Source organism: Glycine soja, chromosome 15, assembly GCF_004193775.1.
Source record: "Glycine soja cultivar W05 chromosome 15, ASM419377v2, whole genome shotgun sequence".
In the NCBI taxonomy this organism is placed as follows: Eukaryota; Viridiplantae; Streptophyta; class Magnoliopsida; order Fabales; family Fabaceae; genus Glycine; species Glycine soja.
In genome coordinates this window covers 41,925,726-41,949,038 of record NC_041016.1, presented here as the reverse complement: position 1 = coordinate 41,949,038, position 23,313 = coordinate 41,925,726, and the positions used below count along the sequence as shown (strand labels likewise).

General features: G+C 30.4%; 1 pseudogene; it reads right to left on the bottom strand.

The window, feature by feature from the left end:
• Positions 1 to 329: 329 nt before the first annotated feature.
• LOC114386160 lies at positions 330 to 23,134 on the bottom strand (annotated as a pseudogene).
• Positions 23,135 to 23,313: the final 179 nt, after the last annotated feature.

Genomic DNA, 23,313 nt, shown 5'->3' with positions numbered 1-23,313 from the left:
CATGAGATGAATCAATGTACCATGATTGTGAATAATTGAAATGCTTTCAAAAATGACAATTCAACTAATTCAATAAGCCATAGCATTGAGACAAGTAAAGACACTACATGCCTGCAAATCCATGCTACTTAAAAGGCAGGGGGCATGACAAGTAAAAACAAAATACCAATACAGGGAAGGGTATAAACTCATAGTCCTATAAGTTGCTCACTAAAATTAAAACGTTCTTACTTTTGACTTGGCCCTATAAAAGCCTTTTTGGATACTACAACAAAATATATTAGACAGAAGGAAACATTAAGAACAATGAGAAATAAGTTGTAATGTACTCACTTAATATATGCCATTGGTGCAACATCACCCACTCAAATGTGTCTGAAGCAATCTGGTATATCCTCTAGCTCTATCCCTACACAACATAATGTCTAGTCAGTGTTACAACCTTACTATCATAAACTAACAACTTAAACTATATCTTGTTTATTACTTACTTGTACCAATAAGCCAGTTCTGTAAACAACTTGTGAAGGACTTCATTTCCTTGCACAAAACTAGCAGCACATTGGGATCCCTAAAACAATTTACAATGTATTGTAAACTATAGGCCAATCGCAGTAATCAAGCTAAATGAAAAAAGAATTGGCTACTCTGCCAAGTTCATTCTTAAGGCCAAGGTGAAAACACATGTCCACATTTATGTGTTTCGAGTGAATTGTATTCTAACAAGCATATTGACACTAGCAATCATATCAAGGCATAATAGCTCATATTAAGAACCGAAAACATATACATCATACAGGAACAAGTTCGCTGCACAATATAAAGTTTCACAAAATCAAATGTATTAAAGAAAACACAAATGAGGACTCTCACCCCCAAATTAAAAATTATAAAGAAATGCATACAAATGAACCTCCTTACCAAGTTGTACCATATTATCTATGAGTCTTTTGATCTCTTTCGTCTGCGACCAAATTACAAACACCATATATACAATTTGATATTGACAAAGTGGTAAACAACGCCACTTTGATTGATTACCTTGGCAACAGTAGTTTTGATGTGCTCGTGCTTCACCAATTGTGACACCATGGTTCTATATAAATGAGAACACAAGAATTAACACCTTTGTAAACCAAAAAAGAATGATTTGAAAGTATTATCTTTTAATTAACCTGAGCATGGACATTCAATTACTAAGGGTCAACCTAATTTCCTGAACTTTGTCAGTTTCGCACAAACCCTAACTAGTTACCATTGCACTTTGCACACATATATGGTTGAAGCTAGGAACACACAATGGAGAAGTTAGGTGTTCGTCCCTCGGCAAGTGTACCGATTCGTACAAGTAGTATATAAAATGGTAAAACCGAGTATCGTATCTACAGGGAATTTGTTTCACCTAGACTATGTATATTCAATATGTAAACACTTTTAAAGCTTGAAATAAAATAAATATTGAATGGTGGATTAAGTTCTGCACTATTGAACTACTTAGACAATATTAAAATACTCAAAGCTATAAAATATGACAACTATCTCTTGTTGTATAAAAGGTTTTTCTCTATTTTAAAGCATTGGGGAGTTCCTACTGAAATATCTCTTGCTGTATAAAAGGTTTTTCTCTATTTAATGTTATCCTAGTGTTCTTACATCAAGAAAATACTTAGACCATGATTCCTCATATGAATGAGCCTAACTCTCTTAGCTTTTGTTCTTGATTCCTCAACAAACTTGCTCTAACAGAGTTGCACTAAGCATACAATGTAACTAAATTATACTTGACCACTTCACTACATTCCTAGACATACAGATTTCTAGCTTGCTCTATCAATTTCTAAGGTTTTAAAGCATTTTCCAATACTAAAAAGCCTAACTACACATACAAATGGGTGATCAAGCCACAAGCATGTAAAATAAGCATAGATAGAAGCAAAGAACACACCAGAAAATAACATTAAATAGATAGTAAGAGTATTACACCAAGAGTTTCAGTAGTTACTCCCCAATAAAGAGGTTCTAGCCTTCCATTACAAGCAAAACTTCAAAATACAAGAAAGAAACTATTTTTGGTGAAAGAAAATGGAAGAAGATGATGGAGAATGTCTTCTCCAGCCTCTCAACCCTAAATCTCTCTATTTTTCACGAAGCTAGGCTCTCCTTGTTGCTCTTGATCGGTTGTGCCTTTTGAGTTCCACCAATCTCAATGTTTTAAAGGCTCTTGGACTTTTCAGCTTCCGAAAGCTCGCTCAACGAGCATGTCTCGCTGAGAGAGAGTAAGTGAAAATCCGCTAAGCGAGCTTGGGCGCACTAAGCGTGAGAAGAGACAACATCCTCACTAGGCAGGCTGGTTGTGCGCTGGGCGCACAGATCTCTGACTTATCCTCTTCTAGGGTTTTCCATCCGCTAAGCAAGCTGGATGCCTCGCTGAGCCAAACTGCCTCGCTAAGCGAGTCATCAGTAGCTTTTACCTTCTCTTCTTTGGCCTAAAAACTGAGTTGGATTCAATATTAGGTCACAAAAATGGAGTTTCTACTCTATGAAATCACACAATAAAGAAAATATGTATAATTTCTACAAAAAGAACCATAAATTGGAGGCACATTGCTATTTCCTTACAAATTTTCAATACCAAACTAACTTATGAATAGCAACTAACAACAAGAAGGTTGATGCTAACAAGGAGGAGGTGGAGGAATAGGATATGGTGGGGGAGAAGGAGGAGGAGGGACATTTGGGGTTGAGGAATTGGTCGAGGGGTGTTTGGCTTCTCCCACGAAGACACGATATTATGGAGCACTGGTGTCTTCTAGTTCAGGATTCCAAACCTGCACCTTTTCTCTTCCAATTCTCTCACTCTCATTTTTTTGACAGCGGCTAAGAAAACGAAAAAACATTAGAATGACAACATCCTTTTTTATTAAAATCGATGTTAACCGATAAATCACAACATCAGTTTTTCATAAAATTGATGTTAAGGGATAAAATACAACATCAATTGTATAAGAACCGATGTTAATATTTTACTATCAACATTGGTTTTTTAAAATCAATGTTAATATTTCTCTATCAACATTGATTTTTAAAAATGATGTTAACATTTCGCTATCAACATCTGGTTTTTAAAACAGATGTTAACAATGACATTTTATTTACAAAAATACCATTGCGCATTTTGTAATATCAGTTTTTGTCAAAACTTATATTAATTGGGCAATGTTGAATCTCTTTTTTATAGTAGTGGACTCGTCAGCATGTTGGTTACAAAGGATACCTAGATAATGACACATTGGGTTTTTGGGAATGTTGTAGCTTAAAGAATGTTATGTAGGTCTGGTGTGGAAAATGATGATGATGCATCACTTTCTTTATTTTAGAGACACATGACATCCTACTTAACACTTAGAGACACGTGTCAACCCTCCACGTCAGTCTTGCTACAAGAGCGCGGACACCTGATCCTTTGCAGTCGGACTCCCCAAGAAACAAGTTATCTCTAACCTGACTAATATTCAAATATAATTGAATATATTATCTATTGGCAGATATTAAATTATTACTTGGAGAAAAAATAAATTATCGTAAAATTCAACAGACTTACTAAGTTTAAAGAAAACATGTATTCGTTAAAAATATAATATTTAACATTATATTTCAATTTTAATATTTATATATTTGTTTCACTATTAAAAATATTTAAAATGGATAATTTTATTTATCTGTATTTATTTTTCAAAAGATATTAGATCATCATTATTATTTGAATGAATAATAAATTTTAATATACTCAATTTTTAAGATAAAATTCACTTAATTAAAAATATAATTATCAAATTTATCATTAATAATATAATTATGTTTAACTTAGCACCAAATATTTAAAAATTGTTTTTTTGTTTATATAAATAAATATAAAATAATATATATATATATATATATATATATATATATATATATATATATATATATATATATACTATTTTTTTAAAACAAAAATCGTGCAACGCATGGGTTGAACGGCTAGTTGTTCTTAATACATATACATGTAAAGTTCACTTGAAGTGTTAATAGCTGTTGATAAAAACACTTAAATTCACAATAATCATTGAATTGAATTGAATAGATTTGGTTTAATCGGTTTTAACATTAATGGACGTACGATTAAATGATTCACATTCATGCTTTTTAATACACAATTTAGACACATGAAATATTTCTATTCTATGATAATATTTTCTATTAATTTCTATTTTTATAATTTAGATATCATAATAATTTGATTTAACTTAATTCAATATACTTAAAATTTAGATGTTACAATTTAGTATACTTTGTTTTTTAGTTTAATTTTAGTTCATTCTTAAATACTAGCATTATAGAAATAATAATAATAATAATCTCATTTTCCAACTTTTTCTTATTATTCTCCAACACGTGTAGTGTAGAGCATATGAATATATTATATTAAGTGCTTCATTCTTTGAATATTAGACAATATGTACATGCTAATCTAAGACATCAACTTCAGTCACCTTTGTTACCAATTTTCCATGGAATATCTACATTGAATAAAAATCCAACTATATATGGCTTAGACTGTATTGTCTTCTGCGAAGGTAAGAGAATATAGTACTGTGCGAAGGTAAGAGAATATAGCACTGTGCGAAGGTAAGAGAATTATGTGTTAGCTGAAAATATAAGCCATATATTTCAAACTCATTTCTTGAACATATATATGACTTTTGAATTTTGAATAAGTCATTACAAAAAAACAAACACTTGTATTATTTTCTTCTTAAAAAAGCTTGTATGTATATTTTGTTTTCAATCTTAACTTACACGGAAAAGCATTGATTTTTTTATCAACTACTAAAATCATTAATAGTCTGGTCTTACACTATCTTACTTTTTAACGCCATACTTTACTTTGTCTTTGCTTGGTGAGCATTCCCTTTTTTCTATCAACCAATTTTTTAATCTTTCTACCACTGAAAATTTAGAAACATGATTGTCCAAACTTGATTTTTTCTTGAATGGGTTCAATAGTACTTTCTGCAAATTGTGAAGATGTATCTAATTGTTATTTAATAGGTAGTCCATTACCAATTAATTAAAGGATATATCTTGACAATTTGCAATAGATACTATTGAACCCAATAAAAAAAGAATCAAGTTAGAGAAATCAAGTTCTCAAATTTTGAGTAATAGAAAGATTAAAAAATTGAGTAATAGAAAAGAGGAAATACTCACAAAACAAAGACACAACAAAACATGACATTAAAAAGCAAGATAGTATAAGATTAGACTATCAATGATTTTAGTGGTTCACAACAAAAAAAATCAATGTTTTTAATGTAAGATAAGATTGAACACAAAATATACATGCATGCTAATAAGAAAATACTACTATTGTAATGACTTATTCAAAATTGAAGTCATATATATGTTCAAGAAATGAGTTTGAAATATATATATATATATATATAGCAAGAAAGCAAAAATGGCTCAAGCTGTTGCCGCCGTAGATAACCAAGTGCATAATTTTAACATTTAAAACATAAAGTATTCTATATAATTTATACCTATATCCTACATATTACATAAGTTGAAGAATAAGATGATATTTTGGGAAAGAAAATTACACATTTTGGGAACGAAAATTACAAACAGACTTCTAACCACAAGATTTACCTTTTCAATTTGATTTGAATCATTGGATGTAAAGTTGAAGTTTAGATCTAATGGTTACAAAGAACCCCAAGTCTCTTTTACTCTATATATATAAAGAAAGAAAGAGAGAGCGATAATTAGAAACTATAACATTTGTAATAGTATTTATGATTTGAATAAAAGTACATTAAAAAATTATACTGATATATATAAATAACAATTTATTTATTAATTTCTATCCTTAATTATTAACTTAAAAGAGTATATGATAAAATATATTTTATTTGGATATGAGCCATATAAGTGTAGTGTTCATCGGACAAGGAGGGAGGCGCTGGACTTGGTTGGGCCTAATCTCGTTTAAAAAGTATAATATACTAATTCAAAGAAATATTTCTTTATAAAAATATTTAATATAAATTTGCAAAATAAAATGAGCAAATTCAAATTTATATATGTATAAAATATTTAAGATTAGAATAAAATAAAATAATAAACATTAAATACATTTTTGTTAAAAAATTAATTATCAATAACGAAAACTGATACCATATTATTATTTTTATAATATTTATTATTGTTATTGATAATTCATTTAAATTATTTAAATTTTACTCAAATTATTTTTATAATTTATATAATAATATTCGATATTTAAGTAAAATTTAACTAAAATATAAAGTATGCTAAAGTAAAACACTACTACACATCACAATATTGTTAATGTGATGAAATTTGAAAAACTATCTCAATGGGAAATTCAAACATTAATTGTCTAATCAATATACAAAACACAAAATCAATTGATAGCCAGCTCAATGAAAAATGAAGAACAAAAACAATAAATTGTAAATATCATAAATAAAAAACTTAAAAATTTGATATCATCCATATGAGTTGAACACCAAAGACCAAGTTATATCAACATCTCAACTAAAAGAGAGTAATCTCAATATTAATGCCTTGAAAAGGCTTATTATAAAATATCTTAAAAACTTCAAACATTCTCTATAGAATCAGTATGCGTGTATGTTTGAGTAGCATTTTTAATATACACTTAGATGTAAAAACTATAGAAAACTAAAAACAGAAAATTTTTATATATATAAAAGAAATTTCAACTTTTTATATGGAAAACAAGAAACATTCATCCACGGCAGAAAATTTACAGCTTAGCCACAAAACGAAATTTCTTTACCTAAATCCAGTAGCTTCATTGAGTTATCCTAACATCTGAGCGCATGAGCCAAAAGGTATTACTAGATGAGTGTCCTACAAGTTACAAAATGCTAGTGAAGAAAATAAATCAAACAATGAGCTACCATAAAGTTCAACCACAAAAAAAAAAAAAAATACAAAAATTTGTGTGTGTGAGAGAGAAAATCAAATCTGAGATCTGGTTCCACCAACGATGAATACAATTATTTTTGTCTCATCTTCAAAAAATAACTTTATGCATGTCTTAGCACTGAATTGTTGAATATGCCATCACAAAAATAAAAATTTTACATGTGAGAAAATTACCTCTTAGTTGACACTTTCAATCGAGACGATTATTTCCTTACGTATTATCTAACAGTCACAAGCTTTCAGCAAGTCTGCATAAATGAAAAGTGAGGCGAAATAGTAAGCAACCACATGGAAAAAAAGCGAAGACTAGTATTGATGAATAGTGAAAGAAAAATAACTTAATCTTATAATAAGGAATCAGATTATTAGAACCTGATAAGAAAAGAAAATTAAATTAACCTTGAATATCCATCTACTGAACCTCCTAATCATGATCAAGTTGGTGTTCATCTTGATCTCATTTAATAAGGATTTTGCTTTACAGATCCGAAAAAAGGGTGATTTGTGTCAAGAGATTTAACACAATGAGAAGCGAAAGCAGTAAAAGAGAAGAAAGTGATGCAATCCTTTCTAGGAAGGGATCAATTACCAGAGTCATGAGCAAGAGACTCCAAAAGGATTGAGCTAGAACTGCTGAAGAAAGTCCTAGGATTCTCATGAACCTTAGGGTAAATTTTTGAGTCCATGGGTCAAGGTTAGGTCCACTTATCTTTGTCCATATTAGATTATGATTTTATTATTTTTGGGTCTTGTATTTAGGGTTTCATAATGTAGGTAGGATATCCTAGAAATGTAGGATTTTTCAGTCCTTGTATTTTAGGGCACCTATACTAGTATTTGTATTAGGAGTAGTTTTGTAATTTTACATACATCAAGTGAATATTTGATGTGTGTTGGGAAATAAATTTAATTGAATTGGAAGAAGCACAATCCAATTAAATTTTAGAGAGGGAGATGAATATTTCACTACTAGAAAACACACTTTTTACATCGGTCGAATTGGGTATTCTACATCGGTGCTTAACTGATGTAGAATGTAACGTGGTTGAAAGTAAAAATTTTCAACAACAGTCACCAACTGCCGGTTGTAGAATTCCACTAATTTCTACATCGGTGTCATCCAAACCACCGATGTAGAAGGATGACTTTCGAATACTGGGATGACATCAACAACGAGTTTGAAAACTTGTTTTCTACATCGGTGTCTACGTCAGAACTGATGTAGTAAGGTGCGCTTTCTACAACGGGCCCAACGTCAGCGATGTAGTAAGGTGCGCTTTCTACATCGTTCATCGCCTTAGCAGCGATGTAAAAAAATTGTTTAACCTGCATAATAATCAATAAATTAATAATAATGAATAAATAAAATTATATAAAATCAAACAAAGTAATAAAAATTATCTAAAACCTAACAATGAGTAATAAAAATTATGTATATCAGTAATAATCAGTAAATATAATAAAATAATATTAAATTAACTAAAAGCTAACAATGAGTAATAAAAAATATCTATATTAATAATTATCAAAAAATATAATTATACAATATTATATTAACTAAAAGCTAACAATGACTAATAAAAATTATATATATTCCTAATAATCAATAAATATAAATAAAATTATATTAAATTAACTAAAACCTAAGAAAAATTAATAAAAATTATCTATATTTCTAATAATAAATAAATATAATAAAATAATATTAAATTAACTAAAAGGTAACAATGAATAATAAAAATTATCTAAAATAATCAATAAATATAATTAATTAGTATTAAATTAACTAAAAGCTAACAATGAGTAATAAAAATTATGTATATTACTAGTAATAAAAAAATATAGTACAATAATATTAAATTTAGTAAAAACTAACAATGAGTAATAAAAATTATGTACCTCTGAACACATGGATGATCAATTTCAAGAAGTGAAGACATTTATTCTGTCAGTTTATCAAGAGAATCGAGCACTATTCTTTTCTTACTTTTCTCAATGGTGTTCACAGTAGAAAATCTAGATATATCCTGTTCAAATTATACCTTGAATTATTAAGTATTTCCTATTAGAACACTAAAGTTTTAAAAAACAGATTTTAATAACAAAAAAGAAACTTTGATTTGCTTCAATATTCTATCAAGTGAAATGAGAGATGCTAATCGTGCATCCTCAGCAGCAGAAGGATTTTGAATAAGTACCACCAACAAAATTAGTCCCATTGACCCTCTCATATTTTCCGTCCCCATCAACCTGTATTAACCCAGATTAAAATAATAGATTACCAAAGGGATCAGCAAGTTCAATAAAAAGAGGAAACTAAACAAATACACCTTGATCATACTAACACCAGATCCAACATTAACTAGAAGATAAGGAAATAAGTCGTTAGTGTCAATTTGAACAAACTCTTTCTAGCCCTCCATGTGTGTAAAAGCTTCATGACGAATTGCCTACTAAGAAGAGGTACAACATCTAATGTGGTACTGAGCAATTAGCAATTAGCAATTATCAATATAGATTATCAAGAGTACTTTTAAAGTAATTTTGTTTAAACTTAAAAAAGTAAATTTAAAATAATTCTCTTTTTTATGTAGTATATATATCATCCTTGCATTGCATAATAAAGTTAAATTAAAAAAAATTACTAATAACTTGTTTATGAGATACAGGGTAACTACGAGAGATTAAAATCCAGAGGTAAAACAACAACGAGTTTGTCAGCTAACAGGTGCAGACTTATAAAATTAGAAGTCACTTACAAAATCTAGGATTGAATTTGAGAAGATAGATTGAACTTTGCCAAGCTATCAGCAGCTAGGTTGGCTTTTCTTCTAACACGAGAATGAGATGTCTATTTTCTTCATGAGAGGATAAGCTGAATGCAAAGAGGGACAAGTGTGGAAAATCAAAATTATATAGCAGAAAAGGTAAGTGAAAGAGAGGTAGTGGAAGAAACATTAGTAACAGATAACATATTAAGAAAATTCAATTCATTGCATAGTTAAAGGCATATCACCAGACCAGAATGAGGAAACAAATGTGTCCATACATAAAGGCATCCCCCATTCATCCTTTTATACATGAAATACACGGAGACTAGAAAATTATCTGAAGAATCTAAGCATTTAAGGCATATATTATCACAACTCACAAGATCAATTCATTTCAATGTGATTCTCTTTTCTCATTTATAATTCAACCTAAAATGCATGACTAATATGTCAAAGATAAAACAAAAGAACAAATTAATATGGCAAAAAAATTCTATCATGAAGTCCAAATTCAGAACACAAGAATTTTATTTAGATCACAAAGGATTTCGGCTAAATTGTTGCTTATTAGATTTTTCCCCCCACATCAGCCCTTGCCAGCCCATGTCCTTCCACTGCTCAGAAATCAAGCCATGGAGTTCTTCTTCAGGAAATGCGGCACTCCATAAAGCTCTTAGGGCATCCTAAGGCAATGCATCAAAAGCAAATCTAAATTACATTCTTGAGAGATAAAGATTGCACACATGGTAAGACAAATGCAGCACATAAAGTTATGTGTACATGGCTTAAAGTCAAAGTGGCATGGATTGATTTCATTATTATTGACTATATATAGTATTAGTACTAGTAATTAAATACCCTACTAGTAATTAATTCCTACAAATCCTACCATGGTATTCAAGTGTTTTTCAGTTCTGCATTAGGAATCAATATGAACAATCAAAATTTTAAATGAATATTTAGAAACAAATTAACGGACTAAATGTAATATAATATAATATGGCTAATAAGTATAGGCCATAAACATGAAGTCAACATACTGTGTATTGGGGGAAATATTGTGTATTAGGGGAAATATCCCTTGTTAATGTAACAAGACAACTTTAGCAGCAGTACTTGAAACCATTACAGGAGTATATGCAAACTTCAGCAGTTTAATTCTCTCGCAAATGATGCTGTAAATCACTGATTGAAACACGAAGATTTACATTTAATAGTAAACTTATGTGCAGTTTATCTATTAAAAATTTTAGTTTTATAATAGTTTCTTTAAGTTTTAATTATAATTTGGTGTTAAGTTAATACATATTTGTAAGTTTAATTGTCAAGTCTAATATTTTCTTATGTTTTATATAAGTTTGTATTAAAATAAATGAGATTGAACATGAAGCCCTTCTTGGGTTTGGAGCAAACACCTTTGCCTTTAGGATCAGATGTTTCAGGTCTTGGAAGCAGTTGTAGTGTACCACTATCCAATGAAGCAACATGGAATTTGAGGGTATGATTTTGACACTGGATTAATTCTCAGCAGGAAAGATAGACCTTCAGGTCCTTCTTTAAGATTTACCAATACTTTTATGTCTAACAAATGTCTGCATAAGCTCTTGCTTCAGTTGCCTGGTCACTAGGAATGAAGCATTGGCTTTTCTGCTACCCAAATTGATCTAGAATATCCAAAAAATTACAACCCAAATTGATATGTGCTCTTCTGCTATATATATAGAGAGTTATTACAATATTATGCGATTATAAAATATTATATAAGATAAGATTATTGATTATTACACCAATTAGCTACTATAAGTTTATTGATTATTACACCAATTAGCTTAAAAGTTATACCTAACGGTTATTTTTAATTGGTTGGCGGTGTAATTTTTTTTTAAGATGCATAAGAATTAAACTCTAATAAATTATCTAACAGATGATTTTTCTTGTGATATATCGAGATGATCTATTTTACTCTTAGGTACTTTAGAAGAGTCAATCCAAATGGAATTCTCATTAGTAAGAGTTCATTCTGATGCTAAGATGGGACAATCTCAAGTTTCATAAGTGATGGTGCACTTAATTAAAATTTGTTAAGAGAGCATTATCTCAAGTTTGTGAACCTTATGTGCAGCAGGAAACAACAAAAGTTAGAAAATAGTGAAGTAAGAAGAACCTGAAGATGATGGCAAGTATGAAGGTAAAAGGCCGGTACCAAATCAGAGATTACTGAGCTGAAACTATGCCAAAAAACTTGAGCGACTGATTACTGCAACTGCAAGAAGCAAGACACAGGAAAAAGGGTGTTATAGGAGAGTGGCGGAAGTGTTATTTTCCTGCACAAAGCAAAATTAGAAAAAAGAAGTCAACAACCACAAAAGTTGATAATTATATTGAATTGATTAAAATAAGGGTTATGAATTGATAGTTTATATCTATAAAAGATTAAGGCTAAGAGCAAGAGGAAGCAATCATCAGCAGCAGCAACAACATCAAGTTTGTGATTCCTGCAAGTCTTTTGGCCAGAAGTGCAGCCATCTGGTGAAGAAGCAGTGAGCAAAATTCTACATTCTTCGCCATTGCGTAGCCATGCTTCTGTGTTGGCATGAGCACTGAGCCAAGGCCTGGGAACTAGTACCATCTTAGTTTCTCTATATTGTTTTTATCATAAAGATTGTAACTCAAGAGTGTCACTATATATGTGATTCTACACATAGTGACATTATGTGTTAAGTTTAACACGTGAAAGAGGTTAGATCAGTTTCAACAACTTGCATAATTATTGAACAGATCTTTTTTAGCATGTCAAGGGTCTTTTGAAACTCACAATTTGAGGTTCAGTTCATCATGGCATTGAAATTTATGTGCATTAGCATCTCTCTACTTTAATTCTTGAGGGATTTTATTACTTTTATTTTTAATTTTTTTTTTCAGTTGCTAGTAACACTAATTTGGAAAGTAAAAGCTGCACTGATGAGATACTGAATTATAATAATGTAATTTAAAAGGTGTATAGAGACTCATGTGTCTATGCATGGTTGAACTATGGCGCAGAAAGTAACTTTTCCTTTATACTAGAACCTTTTTCTTAGGAAGTGGGTATCTTTACTGTTAGTGTTCTTGCAGTGCCTCCATTCATGGCTTTATCTTTACAGTCCAAAAGGAAACTTATTCCAAGGATTCCATTCTACAGTTAAAGAAGAACAGAATAATCTACTAAACACTAGCATCTGGCCCATGCATCTGATTTTCTCTTTGTATTGTTCTCACATATATGATAAAACAATATGCAATCAGTAACAATGTTGCAGGTATGTGTATATAAATTGAAGGGGAAAAGAGGAAGAAATTATAGCTACCTTTCTTCTCCTTGCACCCTGGCCTGGCCAAACCTTCTAAATGATATGAAAATCAAAATAAACAACAAATTGTTGCTTGCTAATATGCTGCAGAGGTTGAAGAGAGCTAGCTGTAATCTAGCATTTAAAATAATAGGGGATTGGATAAAAATACAGAAAAGAAAGGACTACTAAACACTACTAAATACATTGATAAATCATATGAACAACTCCATTGGTTCAGAAATACTACTAAACACTTAACTATAATGTTCATACTTTGATAAAAAAAATCAAAAGTATGACCAAGAGGTTCAGCATGGGTTCAGCGGAAAACAGACCCGAATTTTACTCCAAAACAGTTCGAATAAAAAATAAATCGGCTTCATGAACATCAAATTTTAATAATTTCTTCAAAATCACAAAAAGCAGTTTGTTTGCTTCTTTGTATGTTTTCAATAAAAGAATGAAAATGGAAAATAACTACAAATGTCAAAGAGGGACAAAAAAGAACGCTTACAACAAAACTAGGGTTTAGTTTGGGCAAACACGCACGGGAAGGGGTGACCTGAGTCACGATAGGCTAGGGGTGCACCACCGCGGAAGGAGTGACCTGAGTCACGATGACCACTGTAAGTCGGGGTGACAAAGGAGTGATGATGACCGAGGAAGGGAGAGAGGTGAGTCACGATGAACTAAGTGACGAGAGTGTTGTTCGACTTGCTAGGGCGTGCAACTAAGTCTTTTGAGGTCACGAGAGTGTTGTTCCAGTCACGTGATAATGCCGCACCAACCACCACAGTGTTCACCAAAGCAACATCATCGAAGTAGTGTTTCTGCAATTCAAAGACGGGTTTGTATATCACCGTCTTTGTTTTCTAACTCCATAATTACAAAATTGCCACCACTTATTATAGCACATCAGTTTAGGAGGACCGATGTAGTTAGTGTGTCATAGAAACCAATTTTTTTAGTAGTGTTTGCTTGCTACACCCCATTGCCACATCATATAATCACACTTTGTGCATGTCCTTCATGCTTTACATGCCTCATGAAACCTAAGCACACTTAGTGGAAAATCTTGGACTTGATCTTGGATTAGTGGGCTGAACCATAATTGAAATTCACTAATCATAATTAGTGAAATTTTGGCTCCACAAATTCAATTTCAAATTCAAGTGAAATTTGAATAGAAATTCAAATTTTCCTCCAATTTTTTGTGACACTTAGGCTATAAATACAGGCCAAGTGTGTGCATTTTTTGAACTTTGATCATTTGAGAATTACTCTTCAAAGTTCATACCTTATTTGAGGCACAAAATCCCATGCTCCTTCTCTCCCTCTCCCTCCACTCATCTTCTCCTACCTTCAAGCTCTTATCCATGGCTTCCTATGGTGGTGAGCTTCTTCTTGACTCATCTTCTCCTTGAAGTGGCGTCTCCAATAATCTTTCTTCCATCTCCATTTCCCTGCCATTGAACTTCAAGAAGCAAAGGACTCTATTGATGAAGAAGATTCAAGGCCTACAAGCTCCACATGGAGCTACATCTTGTGGTATCAAGACCATCTTCGTCTAGGTGATGTTATTTTGCTTCCTCTATCTTTTTGTTCGGTCAATTCACTTTAATTCCTTATTCTTCATCTTATTCTCCATGTACATCCTCCATTGTCTTGTGGTTTGCTTCTGTTTAGAGTAGATTCAGAAAAATAAACCGATTAAATCTTAGATCTACACTTGTTCTTGCATTTCTATGGTTCAAATTTTATAGATCTACTCTTGATTCATGTTTTTGTGTTGATTTTAGGTTCTATCATTTTTCAGTCATAATCTTCTTGTGCTGAACCTTTAGATCTAAATTTTCTTCCAAAATATTGATTAGAAAAAAAAAACAAAAAAATCTAAGTGTAAATCACTTATTCCATGTTGTCTTAGAGTCATGTTTAGTCATAATAATTGTCACATTATGTTCTAAGTTTGTGTTGAATTTTGATTTTGTTGATTGAATTCTAGATACATTTGTTCATGTATTCTTGTCATTCTTAGCCTATCTTTTTAATTTTGGGTCTAATTCATACATGTTATTTAGTTCATAACATGTTCTAAATCAATTCCTAGAAGTAGTCTTGTTGAACTTTGTTTTGTTTTCTAAGTTTCCTATATGATGCCTTTGGAGAGATTGAGTTGTGGTGCTAAGTTGTGAATCAAAATAAGTCTTAAGCTCTCTTTAATTGTGTTATTCTAGATACTTGAGCATAAGCAAACACAAATTGTAATTATCCAAGCCTTAAGCAACATAAACACTACTCTTGATTTCTAGGTTGAAATCGCTGGTGTTGGCAGCTTAAACATACGTACTTGTAAAAATTACTGAGAATTGGTCATTGTGAATTTTGAGCTGAAAGTTTTACTGAAGTTACTAGACATCTGGAACCAAATTTTAAAAAAAGAACCAAGTGATTTGGATAAAAGTAAAAAATACGAAAAATCACACAAGTTGACAAGAATATCAGTGTCCTAAAAAAAAGTGAAAAGGAAGTGTGTTTGTTGTTTTGGCTCGAAATTTGTTCTATAATTGGTGTCTATTTTATACCAATCTTAGTTTTTAAATTTCAATTAAAAATTAGTGTGAAAACAAGTGCCAAAACAATAGGTTTCTTGAGTCTTATTTTTTAGTTTTTTTTACTCTACTCTACTCTAGAGCCATTCTAGGTTTCTCTTTGAGTCCTAACTTGCTTTTATGTGTTTTTCATTGCTTTAATTGTTGAATAATCCTTGAAATTTTTTCTTGTTATAACTCTTTTGGTTTAGCTTTCATTTCATTTTTTTTGGTCTTTGGTTATTGCTTGTCTCTTTGTTTCCTTGTTTGTGAGTTGCCATATAGGAAATTGGAAAGGATGATTGGTGCCATCCCTTGAAGAATTTGAGTCAAGAAGCAAGGGGCCAACCACCTTAAGAGCTATTGGACTAAAAAGAACTCCAAATTGAGTGAATCACAAAAGAGAGAACAACCACCAAAATTGAGGACTATTTTGTAATTTTATAATTGACAATTTACTTACTTTCATTGCTTTCAAGTTTTGTAACAAAAAGGCTTTTCATTGGAAGTTTGTTGGGAGCCTACAATAGGTTACCAAACTTCCATTTGTGTGTAATAATTTTAGGCAATTTTCCCCTTATGATAGTGAGTGTTTTTTTGGGAACCTTAAATGTGGACATTTATTAATTGTGTGAAGTTCTGGATATTTAGTTTTTATCATTTTGTTTCACATATTGAGTCTTTAATTCATTCTTTGGAGTTTTGGACGGTCTTGTTTTGAACTGTAGATGTTTTTAATAAGTTTTATTTGATAACGGTAAAGTGAATATGACTCTAATTTGTTTAAGTGATTTGAATAAAATTGATTTAATTAAATTCTAAAATTTTATATGTTTTCTTAAGTATATGTATGTCGGGGCAGAGGGTGTCCGATAATGTGCTTTTCTTTTTCTGATTTGCTTAGAGACTCTCTTTTGACTAAACTTTTCTTTGGAATCAAATAATGTTTTTGTGATGTTTAGTCTTCTATTCTGTCAAAATTTTGAATGGAACAAACTATGAGACATAAATTTTCTTTAGGCACTCTCTATAATGATTAATGTCAGTCACAATTTTTTCTTCGTTATCATTACTTTGTATATTACTTTATGTCATTTGTCTATATTAAATAAATATAACATTGACATAATTTAATGTTTTAATATACATTGTGTTTTCACTACTATAATGTTAATATCTATATGTTCTCTTAATTTGAGATAAGTATGTGTCGAGTATATACTTTCTCTAATAATGTGTCATGCCAAAGAAGTTTTAATCAAAATAATATTTTGTTTTATAAAGTGAATCATGAAATTGTGCATTATTTCAAATATTTTATGCTGAGTTAATCCAAAGTATGTATTAAGTTCTCTCATGCCTTTTTGTTAAAGATATTTATGTTTTCCTGAAGAAAAAAAAAAGATATTTCAATTGAACATTTTTTAAGGCATTCATGTTTGAAGCTTTCCTCTTGATATGACAATACATATTCTTTAAGTTATTAAATCTAATTTGGTCTTGTACAAAATGATGAGTCTTATTGATTTATTTTTGGAGTTTTTCTCTTGATATGACATCTCATACTCTTTAAGTCATCAAAGGTCATTGATCTTATATATGCATAAAGATTAGTGACACTCTAAGGTTTGTTGCGAAATATTTTAAATTTGTAAATAAATTATTCTTATATTTTTTCGATTATAAATATGTAATTATACGAAATTGTCACTATTTTTAAAAATTTTCTAGTAAGAATTCTACAATTTTTTTTAATTTGGCTTAATATGTTTTTTATCCCTAATAAATACCCGAATTTTGTGTTTGCTCCCTAATAAATGTTTTCTTTGTGTCGAGTCTCTATTAAAATAACATTTTCATTTTTTATCCTTGATATTTTGTTTTAGTCCCTAATAAATTAAAAAAAATTGTGTTTGCTTCCTAATAAATTAGCAATTTTTGTTTTAGTCTATATTAATAACAAATGAAAAATATTTATCATAAAGCAAACACAGAATTTGCTAATTTATTAGGGGCTAAAGATAAGTGTATGTCAAAGATCATAAACATAATTGTTGTTTTATTAGAGACTCATCGCAAAAAAGAAAATTATTAGGGAGTAAATGCAAAATTGAATATTTATTAGGGATCAAAAGCATATTTAAGTCATTTTTTTATTACTTGTTATAATACTCAATTTTGTAATCATATCCTAACTCTATTTTTTAGTTGGAGTATTTTATAATTTTCTAGAGTTCTATTTAGATATAAATATCAAATTGCTTTGTGCATTTTTGCATTCTTGACTCAATCACATGAAACAAATAACTTTGTTATTTTGCTCTTCAATATAGAGATCATGAAATTAATATCATGGTTTTTAGGATGACAAAGTTGTGTTTATTACATACTAAGTTTAAGTGTTGTTAAGTTGCATGTTTTGGTTTTCTTTAAATGCGACTATTGTCTATATTCTATTTGACATACTTGTTGATACTTTTTATTATATTGATGATAATTACACCTTATTGATGTATTATTATTGATATAATTTGTTTAGATACTATTAATGCATTATTTATCTTGCATTTATATTAGATATTTGTTTGAGTACCCTATCAATATTGAATTTTTTTATGATATAAGTATTTTTTTTTGTTATTCATTATATATAGTGTTATTTTTCTTATTTATTATGTTTTGAGATTCCTAAAGAGATCTCAAGGAACAAGAAAATTTCTCTAAAGATGCATATTTAGGTTCACTTTATACAAAACCATTTAATTATGAGTATGTGACAATTTATGCTTGTTAGATCTAGATTGTCCAGTATGTTATAATTGGATGATTCAAAATAGCCATAGCTTTGATGATAACAAAGATATAAATTGTTAATGGACTAATGACTTATGTGAAGTGAAACAAGATATTCTAGATATAAGCTCAAATGCTAAAAATTCTTATTCTTATACTTTAACAAGCTATCATCCAAAGGCTAATGGAACTATTTCTACTAACTATCTTATTCAGTGTCTAATATGTTGTTATTAAACTAGTGTCCATGGTTTGTGAAAACTAGTACTTATGTAATGAGTGCATTTACACATCTAAAAGGACATAACTAACTTACACAAAGTTTTATATTTAGTAAGTTAATGTCGAGGTTGATTGGCTCATTCTAATATTTGAATTTTCTCTCTTGATGTATGTTGTGACATTTCACTAACATTTGAATTTCCAATGTATAAAAATAGAGACAAAAGAAGTGTCATCAACGACAAAATCAATTGTCCAAGTAGTGGAGGAGATATCTGTAAAAACATTCTACCTTTGCCCCCCTATCTCTCCTCAACCAACTACTATAATGACCCATCTCATCGCTATGATATCACAATCTAAACCACGTAAATTTCAATTTTTAAATGAAAACTCTATTAATTTGCTTATGAAAAAATGAGATTAAAATTTTTTCGCAATGTACATTTGCCAAACAAACACATAATTTCTTTAAGTAATATATATATATATATATATATATATATATATATATATATATATATATATATATATATATATATATATATATATATATATATATATATATATATATATATACTTGGTACACATCATTGACATAATGGAAAGTAAATTAGTTCATATATATAATTAAATATGTGATTTACATCCGCAATTCAAAAAGATATATAGAATAAGCTATAGAGGAGTTGATTAACAAAACACAACTCTCTCCCAAAATAATCCTAACGTCATCACGTTGGCTTGGTAGCTCCACAAAAGAATCTCACTACGCGTACTCTACTGCTGTTTGTTTGCTCCCACGAACGAAGATTCGTGATCATCATAGATATCAACCACGTGGTACAAAAATTGCAAGGGTGAATTTATTATAAAAGAAATTAACACAAAAATCAAATAACCATGATTAGTAAGAAAACATTTACAAATATCATAATCATACACAAACATCCATTAGTCCAACATACACCCAACAAGTAGTCATCATCCTTCCATAATTACAATCAATCATACTCAGTATGATGCATGCACCTGACCTCAACTCTCAAATGCAATGTGATACCATTCATCAAGAAATAGCCTAAGCGTTTCCACATGACACCCTCACTTATGAAAACTAAGCAACAAGTGTTGAGGTCACCCTGTCGTGCACATACAACCCCCCCCCCCCCTGGTGATCAGCCTGAGTCTCAAGTGAGTTCCAAACCGAGTGACATGCCCCTAAGTACAAGTATTACCCCTTATGAGAAATTACAAGTAGTTACTGACAAAGTTTATACTATTTATATGCAATATGAAGTATGAAACATGAGCATCATCAATGCATTGATCGTGGATAATTAAAGATTCTAAGTCATCCCCCTCCAGAGAAGCTTAAAACTCTTGAACCACTCTATTTCTCCCACCAGGGATATCCATCATGGTCATTGCACCCCCATGTACATATACAACATACATAATCACAATGACATTTTCAACATCAACAACATCTCATCTCAATGTCATTATCAACATCAACATTATCTCATCTCAATGTCATTCTCAACGTCAACATCATCTCATCTCAATGACATTATCAACAATAACAATATCATCTCATATCAACATAATCATCAATAACGGCATCACTTCATGTCATATTATCATCAATAACAAGATGATTCTCATATCAATATTATCACCAATAACAACATCATTCTTTGTTGATATTATCACCAATAAGAACATCATCTCATTTCAACGTTATCATCAATAACAACATCATCGGTAATCACATCCCAAAAATACATACATAAAAATTTCATGCATGAGATTCACACTTCCCAGGTCTTACAACATAAGTCTAATACAACAACAATCCATAATATCTTGAGACTAGTATTTTAGGGAAAAATTATAAATTAAAAAGGAGAACTATAGTTTACACAACAAACTTGCATGACCATTTAAAATTTAGTAAATGAGTAAATATAAGAACAAGTATGAAATTTTGGGCAAACTCTCCTCTGTAATTAAGACTTTTCCCAAAAATTCCAATTGTTACAACAACAACATCATTCACAATTTCATTAGTCGAAAACACAATTTTTCTTGAAAACCAGCTTGCAACAGGGACAAACATGCATCCCAATAGTTTGGCTATCTGACCCCAACTATGGTATCAAAAGCCGTAAATTATAATAAACTTCCTTCACCTATCGTGAGCTCTCTGCTAGTTCCTCTTTGCGTCATTTAGTGACCTCTCTTGTTCATGTTCGTCAATCGAAATACAAGGTTCTATATACAAAATTGAATGAAATTTAGTATAGATTTCAAAATCAAGGTTAATAACAAAATTTTGGGCCAATTACCCCTGTCAAAACATAAAAGGCTAAGGGGTGTTTCCAATTCTACTAAAAGGAAATGTCATTTTGAAATTCCAATCACGCCAATGTGACCGGGGTTCAACAAAGGTCATGAAAATAAAATCAATTTTATAAAAAGCTAACTTTTACAACGTCTCATTTTGGGCAAACTCTCCTCTATGATTGCAGTGCCCAAAACACAAGAGACACTAAGAGAAACTCAAACTAACTAGGACAAAGGCTTAAAAGTCAAGATTACCTGAGAGAAGTTACGAAAGAAAGAATTAAGGGATTGTTCTCCATCGAATCCTTGAGGTGGATGCTGAGGATTTCACTCTGATTAAAATGTTCCTCTCGGTGTGGTGGTTCAATGACAAGCAACGGTGGCTCGTGGTTGCCACCGATGGTCATGGGTGGTGGAGGAGGAGGTGTTAGGGCTTGGGTGTGCGTTTGGAGAGAAAAAAGTAAAAAATCGTGTTTTTCATGCTGAAGATCGTATTTATAATCTGCATATCTCGCTTAGCAAGCTCGTCTCGCTAAGCGGAAGTCCACTTTTGGCTCTAAGTACGATTTTTCACACTTATGCAATTCCTCTTGAGTTGGGATTTGCGCTGAGCGTGTTTCTCACACTAAGGGAGAGGTCAAAAATTGTTACTTTAAGAATCCCAACGGTCAGACTTCGGGGACATATGTTATGAACCTACATTCAAAACTTGAAGAAGATCCAATAGTTAACGAATCCAGGATCGCGGTCTTACCGAAATAGGTTTAGGTAAATTTTGAAATCTCAATTTCAACTTAGGTCAGTAAAACTCCACATAACTCAACATCCACATCAAGAAAATCACACATGACTAATTCACATCATACCTCAACTCATTAAAGTCAATCACATAATCAAATAACACGATAAATACAATTAAACATCGATTTATAGTTAGCAAAATTTCAGGGCGTTAGAACTACCACGTAGCAAAAAAGACAAGTTGTTTTGATAACATAATTAATTGAGGAAGGCGTGATCCGACAAAAGACATCTTTCTTGAAGCCTATTAAAGCTACCTCGAGTATCAAAAAGATATTATGAATCATATTCAAAAGTACTGAAGCTCTTGGATGCTCAAAATTGATACTTAGGGCCTATTTGGATGCATTATTGTAAAAGACCTTATAGAGAAAGAACTTATCCAAGAAGCTCTTATCTGAAAAGTTACTTTTACATAAGTTAATTTGATGTTTGGATGATACACTCTTAAGTGCTTATTTAAATTAATATGGTATTTGGATGAAATTTTAGAAGATCTTTTGCATAATTAAAATTACCAAAAAGGATATTATATGCTTTGACATTATTAAAACTAATAATTAAATACTTAAACATTATTATATAATTATTAAATGCCTTAAATAATTAAATATTATTAAAAATAATAAAAATTATTTTTTTCTTCTATTTCATTTATAAAAATATTTTAACTTTATCATTATATTTAAAATATTGTTATATATTTTCTAGAAATTTTGATTAAAAAATAATTATTTTTATAAAAATAAAATAAATGTATCTCATAAAAATTCGTATTTAAAATCTAATTAATTTATTGTTTTAGTAATGTTGTCACATACATTCTAGTTTATAATTTAATTATTATCTATGTAATTATAATTTATAACAAAATATAAAATATCATTAACCTGGTAATAATACGATCAATAATGTCTTTCAATATAAAATTGTTCAAATGTACCCATACCATAAACATGCAACCTTGTAGTATTAAAAAATAAAGAAATTAAATACGTGTTGGACACATATTCTTCAGAGATTCTCTAAATCGTTCCATTTGTAGAGTACTTTGAGCATCCGGTTCTTCCCATGTTATAGTACTAGAACCAACTTCACTTTCATCCTCATCACTATCTATATCTTCATTATCTTCATCTAGCGAATCAAATTCTCCATCACTCTTGTCATTTCTTTGAATGAAGTTATGTATAGCCATGCAAGCAACAATGATTTGGTTTTGTGTCTTCAAAGCAAAAGGTGGCATATTACCCATTATCTTCCATCTTGCTTTACATAAACCAAATGCATGTTCAATTGTACTTCGAAGACTGGAATGATAATAATTAAAAACTTCAACTCTTCCCCTGATTTTAGGCCCAATTCTAAATTGTGGGAGATGATACCTAGTTTTCTTGTACGGTCCTAGAAAACCCATAAAAGTAGGGTAACCAG